This window comes from Falco cherrug, chromosome Z (assembly GCF_023634085.1).
Source record: "Falco cherrug isolate bFalChe1 chromosome Z, bFalChe1.pri, whole genome shotgun sequence".
NCBI lineage: Eukaryota > Metazoa > Chordata > Aves > Falconiformes > Falconidae > Falco > Falco cherrug.
In genome coordinates, this window is record NC_073720.1 from 81,896,382 (window position 1) to 81,918,394 (window position 22,013).

A 22,013-nucleotide genomic window follows, 5' to 3' on the forward strand; every position below is an offset into this window, starting at 1 on the left:
TTTCAGTAGGACCAAGATTGTTCTGAAATTTGACTTCTTAGTCAGTCCAGGACTTTATAGATTTTCCTTGGTAGTTAGTTGACAGTCTGAGAATCTGCTTAGTTTTAGCCCTTGAACCGATCATCCTTTATTTAGAGACCAACACATTGGAGTAAGTCTGAGTGGATGAGCAGTAACTTGCAGTATGTAAGGAAGATTTACCGGCTGGTCACTGCTTGGTGTACTGCTTGGCTGTGACTGCAGTTTTAAGTTTGTTACTCCTCTTTCTGTGAGTTTGCTCCAAGCCCTTGGTTTTTTGTGTAGGTCAGTAATCTGTGTCCCTGCTACAGAGTGTATTCGTTTACTGAGTAGCAAAATCATAGGGTGGTTTGGATTGGAAGGGACATTAAAGATCACTTTCTTCCATGAATGGTTTGGTTTCCTGCTTCCCTGACACCGGTATCAATCCTACCTCTGTTGGCCTCAGCCTCGGTTTTGTGCTGGTAGGGTGGTTGTCCACATCTGTCTTGAAAGGTTAGGTGTGTGGGAATAAATCCAAAAGATAGATCAGGTAGTTTAAGAAAACAGAAAGAACATCTTATATTTATGTGTGAGGGAATGATAAATTAAATGAAGTATACTGGTAGGTGTGTATATAAATCTGTATATATGTCCTGTATGATTGGATGTGGCTATAAAAACCACAAACAGCCAGGAAAGCAACTTGGATATTTCCTGTCATAATCTTCAAAAGAAAGTATTCCTTTGCTGGAACTGGAGTTAGAGAAATTTCCTGGGAAAGTGCTTGAAATATTTTACTAATACTCTCCTACTGGTTAGGGTTTTTTGATTGTTTGAAATTAAATTATGCATCAGTATTTTAGATAGCAAAGGGTCTCAAAATGAGGACACTGTTCTTTCTCTTTACCTTTCTAGGGGAAAAAAAAAGAAAAAATGAATGTTACATGACAGAAACTCGTTTAGTTTGGCTTAGTGTCGTTTTAATTCAAGATGACTTAGTTTTAAAAGGTCTATAAATATTTATCTGCTTTACAGCCGGGTAAACCAGAAGAGAGAAGACTTCCATCAGGACCTATAGTGCTTACAGACATCCATGTAGAAAGATCATTGTGGTTGTAACGTCAGAGCTACACTGAGAGTAGCAGCTTATGGCAGCTTATGGCAGGACATTTTGAGAGCTGTACTTCCCTGGGAAGTAGCACCAAGTGTCTTGCAACAATAAGACACCTATGTGTGTTTTTTTGTTTGTTTTTGGGTTTTTTTTTTGTTTGTTTTGTTTTGTTTGTTTGTTTGTGGGTGTTTGGTTGGGTTTTTTTGGTTGTTTGTTTTGTTTTGGTTTGGATGTTTTGGTTTGGGGTTTTTTGTTTGGGTATTTTACTCAAACTGTAAGAATGGTGCAAATAGTTTAAAGAGAAACATCTTACACAATGAGTGAGAGACTCAAATAGAAGCCTGAAAAGGTAAAAGTTAGTAACTAAAACTGCAGTTTTGGGGCTATGCTCTACACATCAATTTTTCTGTTTAAAAACAGGGACAGAGTGTTTTCTTCTCTACTTTTCTGCTTTTCTGGAAAAATGAGAACTCCCAGGTAGCAGAAATACTCCTAAAAGTAAGACAGTGTATTTTTCTCTGGCTCCTGTGGATGTTAGTGGAGGAAATCTAATGCCTAGAAAAGATGTACATTAAAAGTTGGGGGGGGGATGTTACTCTGGACCTCAAATCAATAAAATAATTGTTTGAAGAAAGGTAAAAATTCAGAACTCTAATACAGCATAGGAGGAAATACAGTGTAAAACACTAATCTGTGAAATATTTGTGGAATACTTGATAGCAAGCTCAGAGATTCTAGAGCTTGTAAGATGAGAAGCCTGTCTGTTTCTTTCTGTCTTAATTTGACTGTTTTATCCAAGGAAAGCAGATGCAAAAAAACTGACCTGCACTCACTGTAGGTAAATCTAAGGGGCTACCAAATGTGAGAGGCAATATATGTTTATTTGAAAGTTCCCATATCAATGACCTAAGATGGAAGAGAAACTCAGAAGGAATTTTCAGAGCATTCCAATATTTCTATTTATGTCTTAATATTTGACTCAGAGCTGGGATAATCAGCAACAAATACAGAGCATATGTTGTTTCTTTAAAAAAAGTGTATTTTTTTCCTTCCACAAAAGAGGGACAAGGGGGTGATTGTTTTCTCTCTGCAAAGTGTTTGTATCTTCTTACTGCGGAAGGGATGTGAAGAATTCATCTGTCTCTGGGAGATGAGTTTGAAACACTAGCCATCCTAAAAATGAACAGTTGGTACTTGAGTTATTTTAGTCAGCACTGTTTTCTATGTGTTTTGCTCCTAAAGTAGCTGCAAATAGGAACAGAATAAGAGCCAAAGGTTAATCTATATTATGTTAATGATTTTATTTGCATCAAGCCAAATTTTGTTTTAAAATATGAAGGAACTGGTACACGGTCTCTTCTACAGAGAAACTTGTCAGAATCCCTTGTGTTAGGCAGAATTCCTTGGGGAGAAGTATCACAGATACCAAGTGTGATGGGATGGCTAATGTTCAGAGCTGCTCCGGTTTGTGTATTCCCAGTGCTCAGTCAGCCTGAGAAGCTGTTGCATTGCCATGGTGCTGGGACAGAAAGCCTTGACACTTGAGACCATCAGCTGGAGCAGAGAATACGAATGAGTTTTAAGAGAGGCAAAGGGGGAGATGAGGAATGAGTGAGGTGAATATTAAAAATTTAAATAATAGGTGTCAGCTAACTCAGTTGGACTGGAACACGTTAGGAGATGCTGACACAAGAGGGATGCTAGAAAGTAGGTGTTCATAATGAGAAATGGGGGAGGTAATCTCTCCAGCTGCTACAGCAGCAGCCAGAAAAAAACCTCTAATAAAGGACCTCTGAAAGTCTCAACAGCTAACTAGTTTACAAATGATGCTAACATTTCTATTGTATGTGCAAATGTTGAAAATGTCAATTACTACAATGAGCAGTGCAATTTACTTGTGCAAACTGATAAAACACAATAGGGAATATCCAGTTAATATAATGATTTCACTCAGCCATCTAATGAAAAGAAAATTTTCCACTCAAGATCAGGATTTGGTTTAGATGCTTTCTTATACAGCGACAAAACAATAATACTAAGTGCTATAAAAAAAAGGCTTTCTTAGGTGAATTGTAATTTGAATTGTAGTCGTTGTAGGTTTCCTTTAAATATTTTAGTACCTAATAAATATTCTAACAACAATGTAGATGAATTTTAACAGAGTGTCTTGCTGGTACTACTCATGCTAATTTACAAGATTTACAGCAATTACCATTCCTGAAAGCTAAAAAATAGTGAGTTATTTCATGAATACATAAAAGAAGGCCTTTGAAAAGATTTAACAGGGCTCTTAAAATGAAATACTTGGCTCAGATATAATTTGAGCTGGATACAAAATAAAAGTGCACTGTCATTCCTGACATTCATAAAAATAAATTATTGTGTATTGTTTCCTTTTCTGTATTTCTGAATACAGATCAGTATGAAAGAAACTAGATACTTCATTCTTTTGTTTCTGAGGACGTTGGTACATTGCTGTGTGCACACCCAAATAGCCAAATAACCCTGGAACCAAAGAAGGCTCTCTCTTAAGTTTATGTATGGTAAACCAGAAGGATTAGTCTTTTAAGTAACTGAAAAGTTTTGTAAAAAACATATAGATAAATCTAATTGAATTTTTAATGGTATTTCTGTATGTTCCTTAGCACATCTACTGTGCAGCCATTTCAATGGTATCATATATGTAGGGACTTTTCCTTTTACAAGGGAGGCAGAGCAATAGCACATGAGAAGGAGGTCACAGTATTTCAGTTCAGAGGTGAAAGCTCGATTGTAGTAAAATCAGTGTGAAAAAAAATCTATTGATTAGTAAGGTAGGATTTATTTATCACTGACATTTGGCTAGAAGTTCCCTCTGAACATTTAAATGAAAGAATCTGTGTGCTTTTCCCTCCCAGTGGTGTTTATTCTCCTAGTAAGTTTTCATGTATATACATACATATATATATATATATATATAAGTACATCATACGGTACTTGGTAAATATTACTTTCTTTTTCATCTCATTTTGGGATCCTGCACTGACCACTGTAAGACTTCAATTCATAACCATTTTTTATAAACAGCAGGAAGAAAAGCACTATAAGTCTGTTTTTTCACTTTGTATCAAGTCTTTGATAAATATTCTGTACTAGAATAAAAATCATTCTCAAAATGGTGTGCTTTTACATAGTGCCATGTATAAATTGCATAATGCTATATGTAAACTGAAGTTCAATGGGGAAAAAAACTTTCTTGGTAGTGGTTTATAAGCTGGCAGTTTAGATTTAAATGAATTGGTATCTTTAGAAGATACAGAAGAGCTGTGTAAAGTATTCTCAGTATAAATCTACGCAAGTTAAAATCTCCACCAGTGTCATAGTCTTTGCCAAAATTAGGTAGTTCAAATAAAAAGACCACCACCAGCATGTAATATGGATTCCCCACATGCATTCAAAGTGTTCTTTGATCATTTTGAGCTCAGGTAGAGAACGACAATTAGAAAAGGTACTTAACTAGTTTACCTTGATTCCAAGGGAGGAAACAAGTAAAGGACAACCATATGGATAGGGCCAACCAGGCATACTGATAATTCATAGCTGTAATTACACAAGTGTAAGCACAAAAGTGATAAAATTTCTCACACCTTCTGACTGTAGCCATAGGAATAATTCACTTGTATACTTCAGCCATGCTTTTCTTCAGGTGTTTGAAAAGCATGTTCTGTGCCGCAAAGCAACTATTCCACACCATGTCAGAAAATAAACTGGGTGTTTTTGTTACAAATAGTGTCTTTTTAATAGGAATATGCTAATAAATGTGTACAAATTCTCTTAATATACACTGAAGTATAGATATTCTTCAGAATTATGCCTTCAAAATTATGTGATAGTACATGTCCACTGAAATGTAATGGATAATAAAATGGTAGCAATTGGACACTTCTTCAATTTAACTTGAAAATTAGGGTTACTTTTTCTAAGAAGGGATGGAAACCGGGAAACTATTTCCATTTGTATTCTTCAGCTGCTCTGCTTGCAGACAATCTTGCACATAGGGTGTTTTGAATGTTGCCTCATGAGCATGTACCACCGTAATCACAAGGAACTCTTAAATTTATGCTGTGTGTGCCACACTGGGACGTTGAAGTGGGCTTTGTACAATTTAATTAGACTGTTCTTTTCCTTCTCATTTTGTTGCCTAAATATATATACCACTGCTGTGTCTACACTTTTTTTTTTTTTGCAGTTTTTTGCAAATCATACAGAATAAGTGTCCCAAAGGCACTTTTACGTTGTGGGATCAGAGAGAAAATCTTACTATTAACTTCTCAAGTGAGAGAGAGACAACTGAGTGGCAGGCTGGCTGTAAGCCATGTCCATGACTGCTTCTGGTCTAAATATGAGTGTCTTCAGCTCATGCTTGACTGACGCATGCAACTGCAAAGTTTCCTATTCAGATCAGCAACTTTGTCCAGTTACACCAGTTGCCTAGTGTTCACTTGCTTCAGACACTGGCAGAAGCCTCCTTTTTGGAACTGGCATGGGTAGATTTGTGATCAGAAGGTCATTTGTGCCGTGATGTGCTGAAAGAGCAGACAGCTTCAGGGTAGGAAGCAGCGTTCTTGCTCTGTTGAGGTGATGAGAAAAGCATGCTATTTACTGGACCATTTGCCTAGAATCCCAGATGTGCAGGAGAGAGGAAATATGGGATGAGTAGTAGCTTCATTTGCAAAAACTTTCTGAGGAGATTCACCAAATGTAGCTTACTGCGCTTACTGCCATGGTGTTATGGAGTTCTGCTCAGGCAATATGCAGTAAGCTGCAGTATTTAATGTTGTATGCAGCCTAAATCTGAAAGTCTGAGTAAGTCTGCATCTTTAACATAGCTGTCAAAATGAGGAAGACCAACCTGAGAGTCTGCCTAGTGGTGAAGAGTGACTCTTTCTAAAAATCAGTACTGAGAAGCTCAATATTTGTGGATGTTTTTTCATGTACAAAGCAAGATGTGCTGCAGTCAGCATGAGATGCATTTTGCCATATGGATGGACATCAGTTATTATTTTCTTTAATTACTCTGGACCTGCAGAGAAAGCAGCACTGTAAATTAGTTGAATTTTGTATTTTAGTATAGGTTTATTAACATTATGTGTGAAGTTATGTAGAATAATTTAATCCAAATCCTTTTTTTCTTGACTACTGAATTATTTTTATAAGTTTCAAAGTAAACCTAATATGTCATTCATAGGTTGTAAGCATTTCTGAAAATGGATGTCGTAAAAATTTGCCACATTTTTCAAAATAATGGGTGGCAAGGTAGGGAAATAAAAGTATGTTTTTGAAGTCACCTTGAAATAATGTGAGGGTTCCCCCAATGCTAAAATAATATGCATGTACGAATCCTTAGTACAAGAGAGATGTGGACATGCTGGAGGGAGTCCCACAGTGGACCATAATGATGAGGATGAAGGAAATGGAGCATCTCTCCTATGAGGAAAGGCTGAGAGAGCTGGGATGGCTTAGCCTGGAGATGAAAAGGTTCAGGGGGAAAATCCTGAATGTGTACAAATACCTGAAGAGGAGTAAGCCAGGCTCTTTTCACAGGTGCCCAGTGACAGGACAGAATAAATCTTATGAATTTAATTAATTGTAAACATATTCCATAGCATTACTATACATTTATGCATATGTATTACTTAGATACCTTAATGATTTTTTGTTACACCTGCATGCTTGCCCTTCTTTAGTTTCATCTGAGATCAGAAATCCATGGGTTTATGATTGTAATATTTTTTGCCCTGAGTTAACAGGTGCTGTCAGTGTTAATTGTTTGATTGGGGGTCAATCAACATTTAAAAACAGATGTGAGTTTGTGTAAGATTAGGAAACAGATCAGGTTGACTAAGTGAAAAATATACAGAAATAGATGTGTTGGGGCAGGAAATATGCATGGTTCTGAATGTTGCCCAACCCGGGTACTAAACAGGCAAACTTTGTTTGAAGAAATCATTTCTTGGTTATTTTAATGTATTTTAATGTTGTGGATCTCAGCTTTTATATTGGGAGGGAGGTGGAAGCAAAGAACTGTCAGGGTGTGAAAGCAAATACAAAAAAATTTCTGATAACAGAGAAGAAATTAGTGTGAAAGGCAACAGAGAAGACATTATCACCAGCTATCCTTAAATGCCCAAATCTTTCTTTGTCGCTTTATTTTTTTGAAATGTTTGTTTTGCATTTACATTTCACAGTTCTCAACAAAATTAAGTGTGACTGAATTGGTATTTCCAGCCTGTTTTCCTTAGCCAGAGGAAATTCAATTAACAGCAAGGACAGAAGAAAAAGATAACAAATAATTATTACCCTTCTTTTTACCTTTTTTCCACATAGGCTTAGCTTCAGCAAAACTAGATTTCAAAGAAAGATATTGGACTCTTAAGGAGCTTGTAAATAACATTTCCAGCTATTTTTACTGATTTTGTGTTAAACAAATTGTGCTTTGCAATTTTATAACTGTAATGGGTCCTTTTTGCTAATTTATTGGAACGATGCTCCATTTTTGCTTTACACATTTTTAAAGCTGTTATTTATGGTTTAAATATTTTCAACATCAGAGCTATGTTTAGGTCTTTATTTTTATAGACTAGCTTTGATGTCTTAGCATGACATTGAAAATATGCATTCCACTGGCTTTTTGCATCTGGAAATGAAGTTTGAATGACTTAAAACATAAACAAAAGAATAGAAAATGAGATCAGGCACAGCACTAAAAAGGAGGAAGCTTTTCTTGAAGTAGGCAAGATGTGGAAAATGAGAAAATAACAAAAGCCAGATTCCTTGAGCTAAAGGAAGGACATCAAAACCATTTGTACGTAAGTGTAATTGCCCCATGACACAAATAATCTGTTGTTAAGGATGCTACAATAATTACTGGCATGAGGAATTATTCCCGTGTTTCATCATGTCCTTTTGGATGTTTTCTTTCTAAAAGTGTGTGCTACTGGCATTCTGGTATGTGGCATTAAGAATGAAATTGTTCATTGCCATAAACACCTTAAAATTATGCTTGTGCATACACGGGACTAAAGCCGTGGAAGATCTATGTGGTCATTAAGGATTTCACTGGTGTATTTACAAAAATAAAGACTGCAACCATACTCTTGTCAGTTTGCATGCTGGGAAGCAATATGACTATCATTTTGATTCCAGTGGCTGTGGTATGAGTTAAGTGCTGCAGATGCACTGACAGCTGAGCAGTCTGCATTATGCTAGCTGGGACTCTTGCTCACAGCCTTTATGCTGTCTCTTAACCTCATATACAGTATTTCTTAATATAGCTGCTGCCATTTTCTCAAGAAATGGCTACAAAGGAGAAATAAAGTGGTTGCTGTGATTAATAAATGAATCTGTATGGTACACACTGTAGGACAAGGGAGGGAGAAAGGTGTGTCAGGCAGGAATAAAGGGAGCACTCAAAGTTTGCAATTCTAGTTCCACTGAAAACAGTGAATTTTTATAGCTTTAGTTATTAGCACTTTTTGAAGCATGCTCATATGACAGAAGCTGACCTATTAACATGCTGGGAGTACGTATCTCTTCTCATATGTATCTCTTCTCATTCTCCCTTTCCCCCATGCCCTGAATTCTATAGGAAGGAAGTCATGAGTGCATAGGCTGGAAGAGAGATCTGGTATACTCGGGTATAGTCTGCTAGGTCTTCAGTCTGAAGGAGCCTTTTGGAGGGTATCTGTTTACAACTGCAGCAAAGTTTTTGTCGGTGGTGGTTTTGGGTTTGTTTTTTTTTTTTTTTTGGAAGTGAGGAAATAAATCCTAGTAAATTGTCTGCAAAATGTTCACAGGCACCTGGGAGTTAATTGGTAACTCATCCAAATAAGTAAGACAAAATTCTGGGAATTCCTTAGTTTAGGAATCTGAACCTCCAAAAGAATATACTGAGGCTAAGGGAATTTTGCCAGATTAAGCGGTGAAAATTGATTGCAGGTGACTGCCTTGTGAAGTAATTTCAGCAGCTAGTGTAGGAGAAAAATAGACTGGAAAAAATGACAAGTCCTGGACCCCTTTGAATTGGTGAGAATTTTGCCAGTACTGGCAAGATCCTATCCAAAACATTCAATTTCTGAGATGATTGCCAGCTAATTAAAGAAATATTCACCCCTAAATAAAGAAATAGAGAAATTTGTGTTCGCAGAATAGTGATAGTTTATTTTCAAGAGATACATTTTTATGGTAGGAATAATATAGGTGTACATCCACTTCTTTTGCTTTTAAAGGTCGTAACAGTTTAGTATTTATGTCCCATAGGACCTATAAATATTTCATGTTGTGTAGGACCTTGTACTAGAGAGAACTCCTTGGAATTCCAATATTAATTGCAGATTGTCTGAATGGTGTGGGTTTTGTCTGTATTTCTATCAATAAGTTCCAGTGGGCAAGCATAGTATGATGGTATTGGCATACTGCTAGTTGCCAAAGTTAAGAATAGTAAACTAACCTTAAAAATGTATTTCATATATTGCAGAGGGTAACGCTTTCAGGTGAAATTCTTATTGTACTGTCAGTGGGACAGGCAGCCAGTGCGTCAGTAGGATTTTTCATCACTTTAATTTCTGATCCTTTTAAAGGTCTGTTTTTGAGACATGCTTGTTTACCTAGATGCCTGAGGAAGTGATAGTGATACTAAACAGCTTAGGCAGTATTTTGGAAATGTGTTTCTCTAGTGTGTCTGGTGGTATCTGCTCGAGCAACATTACTTAAGTAAGATTAGCTATGTGCATGAAATCTGCATTTTATTTTGTTTCATGATATGAGCAGGTTGGCTTTCTGATTTTATTTAGCATTTTATTGAGTGAGATGTGGCAAGGAATGATTGTTAGCTGCACTGGGAGGAAAGGAGAGAAGAAGAAAAAGCAATGGATTTAGAAACCAGTCTAAATATTTAATCTGCTGCCACCCTGCCCCCCCCCCCCCCCGCCCCCCCCCCCCCCCCCCCCCCCCCTGCGTAGAAATGCATACACATTTTGTAGAGCCTAAATGTATTTGCTGGGAAACAAGTGAATGTTGTTGTATGGAGAGCACTTCCTAGGCATGAATGTAAGTCATGCAATGACTCAGAAACTTGTCACTGTTACACCAGTGATCCTCAGAGAAGGGGAATATCACAAGTAGGATGGGTGCAATTATGTGGAGAGTTCCCCCCCCCCCCCCCCCCCAGGTTTAGTTTCTTTTCAAACAGGTGTTCTGCCTCTGCCTGAAACTGTGAAAGCTCATCCTTGTCCTAGGATAAGTAATAATCTAGTCTCCCTTTTTTTCACTCATTTACACAGAGCACCTACTTCTACACAGATTCATTTCTCTGTAGGCATTTGCTTTCTTTCTCATTCCTTTCTGCTGAGGATAAATATACCTAGGAGAAAAAACTGGGGTTGATTCCATTCTGTGCTGCCATGCTAATGAGGATGGTCTTGGGGCAGCACTGGATGAAGGAAAGTGAACATGAGAAATTTCTGGTTTGCAGGGATGGCGGTTGTGTTGGCTGGAGAGTCTTGAGTGTTAAAAGCAGTCAGCTTTTGCACCACAGTGAATCATGGACTTACAGAATCATTGAGGTTGGAAAAGGCCTTTGAGATCATCAAGTCCAACCGTTAAACTGGGACTGCCAAGTCCAGCACTGAACCATGTCCTTAAGCACTGCATCTGCACAGTTTTTTAAACACCTCCAGGGGTGGGGATTCCACCACCTCCCCATGCAGCCTGTTCCAGTGCCTAACCACCCTTGCAGGGAAGAATTTGTCCATAATATCCCATCTAAACCTTCCCTAGCAAAAGTTGAGGCCATTTCCTCTTGTCCTGTTGCTTGTTACGTGACAGAAGAGACCGATCCCCACCTGCCTACAGCCTCCTGTCAGGTGGTTGTAGAGAGCAATGAGGTCCCCCCTGAGCCTCCTCCTCTCCAGGCTGAACCCCCGAGTTCCCTCAGCTGCTTCTCATAAGACTTGTTCTCTAGACCCTTCCCCAACTTCATCGCCCTGGAGAAGAACACAGCAAAACCAGCATGGAGCTCCATGTATAGTTAGTGTAAAGCAACAGAGAGTTTGGTCTGGAGTATTTAAAAAAGGAACTAACTTTTCTACTCACTGTATAGATTTAGATTCCTAAAACACCCAATCAATCATTAAACATATTCATCTGAATACTTTTCAGTTCTTTACAGCACTAATTGCCATAGTTTGATTAGTATTGTCCCTAAGCATCCCAACCCAGGGAGTCCCAAAGAACACAGGTAAGGGAAAAGTCAAAACTGGGAAGCATTGAAAAATATCCAAAACCCACCAAGCAACCTAAAATTGCTCTGGCTTCATTCCTTTGCAGTGATTTTTTTCTGCAGCCTTTCTTTCACAATCTTCTGTTTTGTCACTTTTGCCGTTAACGATATCTCTGAAGAGAGATCATGCAGGATGCTAGCTAGTTGCAGGCCTCCGGTCATGACAAGTGTTGAAGATTTTAAGAACAGGTTAAATAGATTTCATATAAGAGCGAATGTCACTTTCCCTGCTCTGGGGCAAGGAGATGACTTAGGTGACCCCTGACTTCCATCCATCTTCCACGGTTCTGTAATTTAGGGAGTAGCGGCTCCTTTCTTTGTCCCTCCTGACTGGATATAAAGCTCCCGATACTTTTCAATTTGCTGTGATTATTACAGCAAATATGACCTTACCTCACCTCTTGCAGGCCTGTGCTCCCTCCAGAGTGGTGGTAGAGCTGAACGCTGAGTGCTGAGCTTTTGCGAAGCACAGTATTTATTTGAGAGAAAAGAAAATGGGAGAAAAATTAAACAATTAAAACACAATGAGCTTACTGAAAATTAGCCGCTGGCTACTTGACATCTCAACCAGTGAGGAGAAATTGTCATCAGTTTTTAGTTCTGCAGTGGAGCATTTTCAGCTGTTCTTGAATGAGCCTCAACTAAGTTTTTGTGCCTGCATGGCACCAGGAAAAGCTGTGTGACAATACTAGTTTGGTCTCAGAATCATCTGCGTTAGCCTGGTGTAGCGCTTGAGCTAATAAGGCTTTCTCTCATTTGCAGTTAGCTTTTTTGTTTCTATATGGTGACAGATTTATACAGGATTGTGCTGTTCAACTCTGGATCTTAAGATGCCTTCATATTTTGGGGTTTAGGCTTATTGATTCTTAATCAATATATATCATTTTACAGCGGTGGAAAAGGAAACTCACAGATTTCTTTTTTTGCCCTGTGATGTATGTCAGTTACCTTGGAGTGTTTCCAGGCTCCCAAAGACTATGGTGATTCATAATGTTTAGGCAACAGATCTGTTCCAAGAGACCACAGCATCAGACATACTTATATTTAAAGGTCCCTGCTTCCAAAAGCTCATATTTTTCCCTATGATGTAAATGGTTCTCGATCATAAAAATTCTTTTGATGAGAACATAAGTTACCTTTGGGAAGAAAATCAGTGCATTTTTTTTGAAGATACAACCCAGAGTTTAATTCCTTGTTTAAGAAAAAAAAACAGCCGTTGCTGTGGAACTATTTGTGTGTTCACACTTGAAGCAGATAATATTTTTTCTGGTTTAAGCAGATCAACATATGAAAGTCTGATAGGATTTTATTTCTAAATGAGCAATTTTTGTCTTGTTTTTCTCAGTAATAAACCTTCTGCAAGACACTGGACTATTATAAAAAAAAAAAATATAATTATTCCCTATGAAGCAAAATTACCAGTTTGGAATACTTCCCAATTACTCTTTCTATAAGGAAACCAGACCCAAATGGTTAGGAAAAACTGTCTTCATAAATTTGAGAAGTATTTCCAGTACCTAAACTCTGTATATAGCACAATCAGTCCATTTTCAGAGGAGATGACCTTGTACCGCAGGAAAAACAGATTTGCATCTGAAAGGTTACATTACAAGACTAGAATTGTAACAGTCCTGATGCAAAAAGAATGGGTCTCTACAGGTTGTATTGATGGTTGTCTTGACATTTTTTGAGATTTGTAATTGACTATTAACAGCAGATCATTGCAATGATCTTTCTGCTAAAATGAACATCTGCTGACATGTGAGTTGCATGAAAACCAGCTTTGTGAAACTGCATAGAAGACCTCTAGTTTCATTGCCTTTATAATGTACAGCAGATTCAGTCCTTGCCTTGCATGCAGTGTTCAGTGGAGATAAGTTTATGCTTAAGTCCATGCAGACTTTATTGACATCTTTGACTGCAGCTTGCCAAGTTGGGTATAACTCTGGAAACAACAATTGCCCCTTTCCCTCCATGATTGCCAAAACCTACCCAAGAATTCGTAAGCACTTGGGCACTTGGCCCAGCTGCAGTTTCTTGGGTCAACACGTCTCTACCAGGTACCAAAGGCAGGTTAAAAATATGTTGGAAATGTCTGTACCAGCTGTAGGCGTACCTTTAGCTATGTTGTGGGCATGCATATCTTTCCTAATGTTGTTTCCTGGCTGCTGCCATAAGGTGGTGGAGAGTCAAACTGTAGTTAGTACTTTTGTTTGGGAGCCAGGAGAACATCTTACTCAAGCAGGGATCTTAACAATGTTGAAAGTGTACACTGATGAATCAAAACCGGTTCATTTACAAACTGGTTATGTTAATTTAAGGTCTATTGTAGATGCTCACAAATTGGAGGTCAATTCTTACTACACCACCAGTCAGTGGCTGTCCTAGCTACATGCAGTCTGCCTTTGGTAAGCTGATTCGTTTGCTGTTCTTATTGATGTCAGAAATGCTAAACAGGCCTTATAGTTCTATCTGTTTTGGCTGCAGAGTACCTTTAAAAGCAGCAGTTTATAATTCTGCTGCTTTGCATGTTACTGTCTATCCATGCTGCTTTTGGGTTTCTGAGATGGCAGATGTGCAGAAAGCCCAGAGAAAGGCTATTGCTCATGCTCTGAGTAACTCAGATCTTTATGTGATGTTCAGGAGGTCTGCTTGTACATGATCAGTTATTTGCTGCCATTTTATGAAAGCAATGGATCAAGACCATAATTTGATGTAAGCCTTACACTCTTAAACCTTTCAATGTTGAGAGATTTGCGTGTGAAGCAAGTAAAACTTGCATTTTAACAGTAATCTTAACTATTTTGTACGCTACTTAGCATTGGTACCAGACATGACTGTTACTTACACTGTCCCTTTCGAAAGTGTCCCTTTTGGTGTCCTTCTGCATCCCTTTCAAAACAGAGCATAGTTCTGAGCTATGTTCTAATATGGAATATCCCTGCCCATCAGTGGCAATGTCTCCTAATTTTAACATCAGTTATTACGACTGGATGTAAGATAGGCCACGAAGGTGAGGGAGGTTGAGGAAGCCTACCTGCAGTTACAGACTTACACAGCTGTATTAGTAGATCTGTATTGGTAACAACCTGCGGCGGAGGTGCAGGGCTTTGTAGCTAGACATGAAGTCAGAGTGCTAAACTACGTACTGTAACAGATTCCATGTTTTGCTGCTGCCATTTAAGGACAGGAGCAAGGTGGAACCGAGCTCTAACACTACTGTTTTGCACTGATGCAGGCAAAATATATTATTTATATATACCTTTATTTTGGGCCTGGAGGAGTGCCAGACCACAGTTATCAGCCAGCCATAAGCATCTCTTTTAATGTCATCCTGCCAAACTTCAGCCTTCCCTATTATTTTTTTTTCTCACTGAAGGAATGAATGAACCCTCTGAGGATTCAAATTTTCAACAGTCAGCTTTCTTTTTCTCTCCCCATAGACAAAGCTGGACTAGCTGACCCATTTATGAAATGCTGTGTTTGTCCTGTGTGCGTGCCAGGAAAGATTTCCTGATGCAATTGTTAACAAGACTTCACTTTTCATATAGTTTCCCTCTTGAAAAACCTTGCTTTTCGCTTGAATCTTTTCCTATCTTCTTGGTTCTTATTTTTGAGGACACACAGGTGAGAGTGTGCCTGCTTTATTATTATTATTATTAATTATTATTATTATTTTATTTTATTTTATATTATTATTTTTTATTATTTTGTTTTTTTTACTGTATTTCTGCTTAGAGGAAGGGTTGTCGGTTCTTTGTATACTAGCAAAGCTAATTTTGATGCTGCCAGCAGGAAACAGGAGGGTGAACAGAAAGGTGCCTGTTGAGTTTGGGTGGTCACTGTGAGTTATTTTCTAGTGAAAATTTCCCAGCGATACTTTGCGTTAAAAGGTTTTTCTTCAGATGTGTGATGCAGTCAGAATTCCACAGGCAGCATTTGTCAAGAGCTGCTGTTAACCTGTGCTGCTTCTGTCCGGTTTGCAGAAAGCACACGGGGTCAAAAGTTGCTTTGCAGGATTGCCTTGTCATTTGAAACAACGTTAAGGCTCCCTAGTCTATCACAAGCACTTCCCTCTTACCGCCTAAGTGCCCCCCTCTTGCTGTTCGTGCTGTAAGTGCCTGCAGTTTCCTGTGTAGTGCTTTCCAAACCCAGTATCACTGGTCAGTTGGTGGCCACTTAAAAAATTAGCATTTCTAACACTGCTGGGTTTTCATAAATTCTCAGAGACACCTGGTATGCACACCCTAGTCTCAGGGAATAACATAAATAGGAACTATAAAGTCATTGTTATGGTACTGATTTTCAAAGAAAAATAAAATCAAAATGGAAAATACAAAGAAAGATTAAATAGAAACGATTTTTTTTTTTTTTTCATAAAGTGTGTGTGTGTATGTGTACATATCCTCATCTCCTATCAACGAGGAAAAGTTGTTGGCATTCCTGGTCACAGGTGGGTGGTTGTGTTGGTACAGGAGTGCGTGACATAGTGTGTGCTTGTAAGAGGGAAACTTGCTTTTCATTTCAGCACCAGAAAAACAGTTACTGATCACAGAGTAAGTGACACTTTAATTGATAATAGAATTCTATAATACTGAATTATAAAGGTAGGCCAAAACATTTATGTGATGAAGAATGAGAATAGTCTTTCAAGAAAGAATCTAATTCTTCTTTCTTGCTATTTTCAAACACTATCTAGATATGTGTGGTAATCTCTTAGGCACACATTTGAATCATTTATGCACCTGACCATGTCAAAAAGCTGGTCTGGAGCTAAAATTGGACAGGTTTGTTAAAAACAAGAGAGTTTTGTAATTCTGCTTAGTAATGATGAAAGTCTACTACTAAGGAAACGTGCAAACAGGGAAAACTCTTAATAGGTCCTTGCCTTCCCTTTCCTGTAATTTTAGCAAGACTGGCTTTAGGAACCAGTGAAAAAGACATTGGTGTGAAGTTCCAGTCTGAGGGGGGTGGCAAGCTCATAACAACAGGCGAGGAGAAGAATCCAGTGGGAAGTAGCCATGGATTCATTCTGGTCCACAGGGCAGCTTCTGCGACAGCCTGCTGAATGCACAGGGTACGGAGACTGATCGCCCTCTCTCCGAGCCCTGGCACTGCTGCCTGTGTTCTCTGTCCTGTGCCCCACCAAGCTCCTCCTGGGCTGTTCAGAGAGAAAGCTTTGCAGATATTAGGTGATCCCAGCAGCTGGAGAGAAGAGGTAAGGAGTAATGATGAAGACTGGCCATGTTAACTCATACGGAAGAAGTGACAGAGAAACAAACAAGGAGGGAAATGCAGGGTGCATTTGAATACTCTGGCAATAATGCTATGGATGATTTCTCAGTTGCAACAGTGGGAGAACCAGGCTGCTGTAAAATTAAATTTGCATCCTCAAGGAAGAGGGCAAATAATTGTTTTGGTACAAGGGCTGTGGATTTCTGTGGAGTGAATTTCTGCAGAATTTCTGGAGTGACTACAGGCTGTGACCTGGGCTTGTGTTGGCTCTCTAAATGACATCTCCATTTGCCTCTGTTGGAGACGGAAGAAATGGGTGCTGTACTGTTGGTCTGACCCTGTCAGTCACCTGCTGTGGTCTTATGTAGCCCTGTGCATTGCCAAATAAATACGAGCAGTATCTTCTATGCATTTAGTTTCAGTGAAAAAGGAAACTGAGCTACAGATAAGCTATGGTTTGAAATTCAAACCAGACCAGCTTCATTGATCTAGGTAAAACGTGATGATTAAGAACACAATTCACATAGCCCTCTTTCAGATTCTCAGTGAATGACTTGAAGCGGTTCTGACTTTATTGCTGGTTTCTAAAATGTTATTAGAGACAGAGACAGAATAATGGCAAAAAAAGCTTTTCTAGTGTTCTCTTTCTCTTTTTTTTTTTTTTTTACTGAATTACAGAATTCTGAAGATTTAAACTTATATATGGTTCTATGGTTGTAAAATTGTTCAGAAAGTTTTTCTGGAAATGTGTTTATTGAGTATTTTTACTGGTGGGTATAATGTGATGGACCACAAAGACAAAAAGGATACAAGTACTACTGTTTCCATGTGTTTTTTGAATTTTCATTGTAGAATAATTTTGTGCTTTTGGGGTTTTTTTTGTGTGTGTGTGGTGTTTTTTTTCTTTTTACAAATCTGTATCATGCAAAAACCCATCCTAACTTTACAGCCTACAAGTACCCCCAAATAGATAGAAAACTTGGTTTAGTGTGTAGAGAGGTATGTGCAGGGGAGTGCAACTGTACATACATATTTTTACAATTTAAAATGGTAACTCTATATCCATGGGTTAGATGTGCTCTCTTTCCTGAAGCTGTTAACTACCTTCTGTCAGAGAAATTGCAAGTGAACCATTAAAGAATAACATTTTCTTTTCTACATTTTGTGTCAGTGCTATGTTGACTCTCTTGCAATCATATCCTAATTGATCTTTTCCCTATCCTACCCATATTTTACATCTAAAAAATGATGGGAGTGAAAGTAGAGAGAGAACTGTGGAACAAGTAATTGGAAGGAAGAAAGAGAGAAAGGGAGATAAATGAATTAGAGATGTAGTTTTAAAATCTATTAAATACAGATGCAACTGTGATGAAACTAAAAGAAAAAGTATTTCTCTCACATGGGAGTTATCTTAACATTAATTAACTACTTGCTTTTTGCCTAATATTCCTGACAGATGGTGTTGTGCTGTAACCCCGGCTGGCAGCTCAGTCCCAGGCAGCCGCTCGCTCACTGCTCCCACAGTGGGATGGGGGAGAGGATTGGAAGGGTAAAAGTGAGAAGACTCATGGGCTGAGATAAAGACAGTTGGATAGGTAAAGCAAAATCTGTGTGAGCAAGAAAAGCAGCACAAGGGATTCCTTCCTTCCCCGCTCCCCAGGGCAGGCAGGCTCAGCCATCCCCAGGGCAGCAGGGCTCCGGCACGCCTGGCGGTGGCTCGGGAAGGCAAACGCCATCACTCCGGATGTCCACCCTGTCCTTCTCCTTCCCCCAGGTGTATCTGCTGAGCATGAGGCCATGTGGTGTGGGATGTCCCCTGGGTCAGCTGTCCTTGTGCCCCCCATCTGCTCGCTGGTGGGGTGGGTGAGGGGCAGAAGATGCCTCGGCTTGGTGTGAGCGCTGCTCAGCTGTAACTAACACACCCCTCTGCTATCAACACGGTTTTCAGCACAAACCCAAAGCATAGCCCTGTATCAGCTGCTGTGAAGAAAATTAACTCTACCCCAGCCAAAACCAGCACAGGTAGAAAAAAATGTGCCTGCAGTGCATCTTAATGAAGCAAGCATACAAAAGAAAGCTGCCAAACAGATGCCCTATGGAAAAAGGAGAGGCATGCTGGACTAAAAGGGTTAAAGGTTCACAGCCTACTTGTGCTTTCACTGTTTGCACCACACTGTAACTGAACTTTGTGCATCTGACTCCAAGTGGATCAGGCTGAGGGATGCTCACCACTTCTCTACATTTGCATTCACACTTAAACTGCCTCAGCAGGCTAAATGACATCTCAGTTTTGATCCTTGATTCTACAAATGATACCGTATCTGTGATTCTGGAACCAGCCCATGCATCTGTGCATTGTTTCCCCTAGGATCTGAATGACTTTTTGGCTTGAGAGCACCATGCCACATGCATACAAAAGGTCAGTCAGCTTGGGTTTGCTGTGTTCATACATTGATGCACAAAAGTGAAAAGCTTTACCAGTACCTGAAGTACCTTCCTGTAGCAGGGGCTGCATCCTGCAGGACTGGACTGTGGGCTTGTACAGCTGAATTTGAGCTGGCTTGTCTGAGTGATCACTGCACTGGCCTCCCACGGTACCTGAGCCTGTAATTTGCTGTAAGGAAATTAGTAACATTTCCAGTTCACAGAACACAAAACTACCTCTATATTGCTTCTAGGTCAAAGCCAACTTTTTAAGATAAGTAGTTGAATTAAGGAAAATCTGCTTTAGAATGAGGACTGCTGGAGAGCTTTGTTGTTCAATGCAGACCTCTGTCTGCAAATCAGAAAAGACATCCAAGGCCAGTGAAAACGGGATTTGGAAGGAAAGTACAAGAACTCTCCAAAGTTTGCTGGTAGAGGTTATAACTTGCTATAACAGGCTGTAATGAGCTTATTTGAAACCATTATTCCCCCATATGCAACTTTAAGCATATAAGGATGAATCTTGTGCTTTCTAAAGCCCGGTGCAGTTGAGTGCGTCGCTTCTGTAATTCCTGCACCTCTGAAATAGGATCTGATATAGCCACAGCCTATTGACTTTTGTACCAAGCATGATGATGTGTCTATCTGGACAGCTTACTGTGGAAGGAGATGTTGGGGAATTAGATCTGCGTGAGAGGGAGTGTTTTGTTGGATTTTGTGTTCTGCTGGCTCTCAGAGATAAGCTGCTGTGCAATTTTATTTTTGCTCTAATGATTTGTTTCAAGGTTGCTCACAATCTTAGGTAGAAGCCTCTTGTTAGTATTACATGCTTGCAGATAATAGCTGATTTTTCTCCATCTCTGAAAGTGGAGAGATGAAAAATGAATGATGAAATGATAACTAACACAACATATTCCCATTTTATTAAAAAAAAATGATCGGAGTCCAGAGAAGTCAAATGGCTTTTCTTTCTGTTGGGGGAAAAAAAGTAAAGTTTTATCTATTGTTTATTCTCATGCTGTCTTGTGTTGAAAGATTGACTGTGTCTTAAATCAGGATTCGATTCTTAAGTGATGTGAGTAAGAAAACCAAGGACTGAATTAAGGGTCTTCTGACATGCAGACCTCTATTTGGACTGTCTGGATTTTCAGCGCCACCTTTTCACACCGGCGCACCTGGAGCCTCTCACATCTCAGGTGTGAGATTTTTCATGTGTAGTGTATATTTTCACCATAAGTAAAAATTCCCAATATTAATCATTTATAATTGCATAGTAGTTAGGAAATATCATGAAAGATGTTCTGACTTTTGAAGAAAATATTTTATATATAGAAGATTTTATTTTCATTAACCAGTTGTTACAAGTATACTGAAGTCTTGCTTTCAAGGTTTGTGATTCCTCAGTAGCCCTATTTGGTATGAAGTGAATGAAAGCCATGAGTGACTTGTTTCCTTTGTGATGCAGTCTTTCCACAAAAAAAGGAGCATGTTTCTCAAATCCATATATGAAGAAGAGGAAAATCTAATTATGTAAAGAACTGTATGTTGCCTTCATAGTGTACATGCATTGAAACCATGTGTCAAATCAAATGACATCACAGCAAAATATGTATTTTTGGTATGTGAATAAAATGCTGCATCACACCTTGATATTAAGAGGAAAACTTTCCCTAAAATAAAAATAAAGTTTGTCTTTTTTAGTATTTTGGTGGGAAATCACCAGGCAAAGTTCTGTAAAAGTATATGAAATCGATGTCTGCCTGACTGAAGAGGGCAGTGGTGCCTAATGTGACAGAATCTCATTTTCAACCAAGTACATTTTATTTCTCACTAGATTTCCTTTGATGGATAACCTGAAAGTCTTCGATTACTCTTTTAGAAATGCTTTATGCAGTTACACTTTAGAAAATGGTACTTCTGTACATTAGCTTGTAGGAAATATCAGAGTTTGAACCACTGATGCATCTGTGTTCCTGAGATTGGCTGCAAAGTCTGAAATAACTCTTTAAACCCTTGCCTTTTTATTTTTTGTTGTTGTTGTTGTTGATGTTTTTCTGTATCTGTTTTAGACTTCTGCTTTTATTTCTTTAGAATTTTTTTCAAAATTATAAATTGCTTTCTATAGACCATTGGTCATTTGGGAGTAAGTCAAACCAATTTAAGTAATTTTAGGCACACAATATGAAAACTGGTGATTTTGTGCTTTTATGTTTCTTGAATACCCAAACAAAATTGTCTTTTCTTGTTCCCTTAATGTCCTTCAGAGTAGACACTTAAAAAATGTAGGCATTCAGAATCATGAGGCAATTCTAAAAATCATAACCAGAGAAAATGAACCATGGAAGGAAAGTGTTTTTTTCTCCCTAGAAGATTACTTAAAATGAACAGCTCACCTATTGTTAGGTGAGGAAAAAAAAAAAAAAAAAGAGAAAAAAAAAAAAAAAGAAGGAAAGAACGAAGCAGTAGGAGAAAAGAAAAAGAAAATCTCCTAGGTTTATTCTCTTGCCAACATTTTCTGTTACCACCTTTGTGTATCAGACAATTTGCTAGAGCTCTTGAGATATTCATTACATTAATTAAAATGTTTTTCTTTGGGTTTTTGTGGAAGTCTTTCAATACATTTGGTTCTTTTGACCCAAGTGATGCATTTTAACTGTAGTACTAATGAGGTGGTGGCACAAAATTGTAATTCAATTTGGAAAAGGTTTTTGTTGTACGAGCCAAGTTGGCAACTTGTTTGAAGTTCCTATAATTAAAGCATATATCTTAGCTGAAATTCTGTTTAGCCAGTTGATTATATTTTCAAACAGCTAGCCAAATTGGCAACAAAACCCCTGCAAAGACATCAGCCTGAAACTATTGTTGTTTTCATGAAACATTTCTAATTAGCTGACCTCATACTGAACTGAAGTTGATAAGTGCATA